The 3,547-nt window shown below is 55.1% G+C and overlaps 1 protein-coding gene across 1 annotated transcript in view; it reads left to right on the top strand.

The window, feature by feature from the left end:
- The window catches only part of ONECUT2 (one cut homeobox 2), a 56,944-nt gene that overhangs the window by 31,706 nt on the left and 21,691 nt on the right, over window positions 1-3,547 (top strand).

Raw genomic sequence — 3,547 nt, 5'->3', positions numbered from 1 at the left:
CCCTCTGGGGACCCCCCTCTGAGACCCGCCCTCTGGGGACCTGCCCTCTGGAGACCCCCCTCTGGGGACCCCCCTCTGAGACCCGCCCTCTGGGGACCCCCCTCTGAGACCCGCCCTCTGGGGATCTGCCCTCTGGAGACCCCCCCTCTGGAGACCCGCCTCTGGGGCCTTGCGGGCCTCTCTCTGAGCAAGTGGTCAGGCAGCCCAGGACCCCACTGGCTGAGTCCCCTCCAGTGACTTTGTGTTGCAGGGCAAACAGGCAGAGGAGATCAAGCCTGTCGCCCTCCGAGGAGGCCTTCGAGGCGCGGGAGCTCCGGGTGGTGGCTGGCTTGTTGCCACTCATGCGACAGTGAATAGACCTGGGGGAGGTGCTCTGTTACTTGTCACCACCAACCGCTTATACCAGTTTCCTTGATGAATCAGTTGGTAAAGAGTCTGCCTGCAATGCAGGAGACCCAGGTTCGATGCCTGGGTCGGGAAGATCCCCTGGAGGAGGAAACGGCATCCCACTCCAGTATTCTTGCCTGGAGAATCCCCATGGACAGAGGAGCCTGGCGAGCTAGAGTCCACAAGGTCCAAGAGTTGGACACAACTGAGCGAGTAAACCTATCCACGTATCCCGCTTATCCCCCAGCCCGGGTAAAGGCAGGGGCGGGGTTAGGGGAAGCACAGCGAGTTCTCACTTATCACCCATGTTTTCCAGACGGGAGAAAGCGGGCACCGCGGGACTCCCAGGTAGGCAGAGATGTGCCCAGGTCAGAGGTGAAGCCCCAGGTGGGGTTCAAGCATTCCAGGCAACGCTAGGCTTCCCGGGGCTCCTGGTTTCTCTGCATTTGGGGCCAGACCCCTTCCAGGGTCTTCAGAACGAAGGGTGCATGTTCACACACACGTGGTCCCCCCCCTTCCCTCCCTCGTCTCTTTTCTCTCTCCTCTCTCCCTCCTGCTCCAGCATCTCCTGCCAGTAATATTTGCTCAGATAATAAGCCAGGCAGCAGCTTGCTCCCTGGCACGTGGTGTTTGGTTCAGAGTGCCTTGGCTGCTGAGGATGATGTGTCAAATGGTTTAGGAGTTTTTCTCACCAAGGAAGGCCAGTTAGAAGGGAGCAAAAGGAGGGATAAAACCCCGGCGACCAAGAATGACCCCAAGTCGGTTTGGGAAGCGCAATCCCCCTTTCTCTGCCCTTGGCCACCGAAGTGGACACTGGCCTGGGTGCCCCTGGGTCTGCTGCCCATGTGGATGGGCAGCCAGTCTGTGAGGAAAGTCAGCTCCCAGCCCGGAGACAAAGCCGGGTTTAAGTTTCCCCCTGACTCTGGCCGGGGACGCTTGGAGAAATGAGAGAGGAGTTGAAATTTAGCTCTTGGGGGTCAAGTTTAGCCTACTTGCTCTATGGTCATCTAGACCAAGGTGGCCTTTGATGATAAGGTTTGGAGTCACAGAGAAGCAGGGAAAACTGCAAAGCATTGAACTGCAAAGTATTTATAATTTCCAGATCTTAGCACAAGATAAATGATGAAGAGATCTTGTCCTTGGCAGTCCCTTCCCCTGCATCAAGCCCTCCCGCCTCCCCAGGGACTGATCAGCACGCCGGGCCACCCTGAGCCTGGGCCTGGGTGTCACACCCCACCTCTGCTGGTCCCTGTAGCCATGTGCCAGGACCTATCCCGTTGGCTGGAGGAGCCCGCATTGCTACGATGTATCAGCATTACGACTTCCCGATCATTAAATATGTACTATCAGAGTGCGTAACTCTTCTATTCTTGCTTCCTTATTTGAATGCAAGGCATGCTGTTATTATTTCAAAAGCTCTTGAGCATGCAGATTAACTCCTGAGGAACAGGGGCCTTCCTGGACAACCATCCCTCCTCCCATCCTGACAGCAACACAGAGAAGTAAGGGAGTTGATTTCCCTTGCTCTGACCTCAAAACCCCGTAGGTTTCTCAGAATGAGGCTGGAGGTACAGACATGACCTTCCTCTGTAATGGACTTCTGCATTACCCAGTCGATCACCTCGGTTGACAGCCCCTGTGTGTGTGCCCTCCTTGCTGGAGACAATTAGGCCCCCTCTCTGCACAAGCCCTTGGAGGAGAGCGGCTTCAGGCTCTCCAGATGAAAGCTGGAGACATCTTCCTTGGGCACTATTTTCAAACCCGTATCCTGGGGGGTCAAGTGACTGCTCTGTCAAATGCACACCCTGATGGTTTCCGGCCCCACCCCCACCCAGTGCCCCGGCAAGATCACATTGAACTGTTCAGGGCAAGTATTTACTGAATGCGGGGAGAATAGAGCACGACTGTGTTATTTATCAGGGGCTCACAATACCCATCACGTGTAGAATGTATTTGGACATAAATTAGTGATGCTAGGAAAACACCAGGGGTCCCAAACCTATCAGGATCCTGGACACGTATGTAAAAACGCGTCACAGTCTTACCTTTCCTAGGAGTCTGGGAGCTGGCTCTGAGGCAACTTCCACCAGGAAGACAAAACTCTTTAACTTTTTATTTGCCATAAGCCCTCTGGACAGTTCATCTACAATTGATCAAGTCTTGGCAAATCATTTCAGCCTCTAAATTCTTAACTTCACTTTCTTACCCCACCCCACCCTTTTTTCTTCTTTCTCTGTGAAGCAAGGAGAGAAGGCAATGACAACCCACTCCAGTACTCTTACCTGGCAAATCCCATGGACGGAGGAGCCTGGTAGGCTGCAGTCCATGGAGTCGCTAGGAGTCGAACACGACTGAGTGACTTCACTTTCACTTTTCACTTTCACGCATTAGAGAAGGAAATGGCAACCCACTCCAGTATTCTTGCCTGGAGAATCCCAGGGATGGGGGAGCCTGGTGGGCTGCCATCTCTGGGGTCGCACAGAGTCGGACATGACTGAAGCGACTTAGCAGCAGCAGCAGCAGCAGCTGTGAAGCAAGGAAGGATATTTACGGACTGCCGACTGTGCACCAAGCATTGAACTACCCCTTGATGTCTGAAGGGTTTGCACTAGTATCCATCCGCATTTTACAGATGAGGAAACGGAGGCTCCAGGTCATGCAGCTGATAAGTGGCCAACGTAAAATTGGCGACCAGGTCTTGGACTTCAGGCCGAGGTTTTTTTTCACCCTGCATTCACTTACAGCCTGGGCAGGAAGGCGACAGTTGTTCTTTGCTTCCTTATCAGCTCTGTGTAGCCATAGGGATGCCACCTGCCACAGAACCACAGAACCGGTGGCATACAGCCATGGACGTTTATTTCTGCTCAGGAGTCCATGGGTCAGCTGGGCAGTTCTGCTGTTCAAGGCCATGCTCGGGTGGTCTCTGCTGGGTCTGCTGCCGTCGGCGGCTGGGGTGGGCGGACCCAGGCTGGCCTGGGCTTGTCACGTGACATCCAGCGCTCTGGGAGCGTGAACAAGTCACCCGGCTTCTGGAGGTGTAGGCTGTCCCTTCTGCTGGCCAGAGCAAATCGCCAGAGCAGCCCGGATCCAGAAAGAGCAGAGCGCCTCCATCTCGTGCGGGGAGGCCCTGCAGAGTGGCGGCAGGAGGCCGGGATGGAGG

Source organism: Bison bison, unplaced genomic scaffold (assembly GCF_000754665.1).
Source record: "Bison bison bison isolate TAMUID 2011002044 unplaced genomic scaffold, Bison_UMD1.0 scf7180017864349, whole genome shotgun sequence".
Classification (NCBI taxonomy): Eukaryota; Metazoa; Chordata; class Mammalia; order Artiodactyla; family Bovidae; genus Bison; species Bison bison.
Note: the sequence above shows the minus strand (reverse complement) of the source record. Positions and strands in the feature narration are given on the sequence as shown.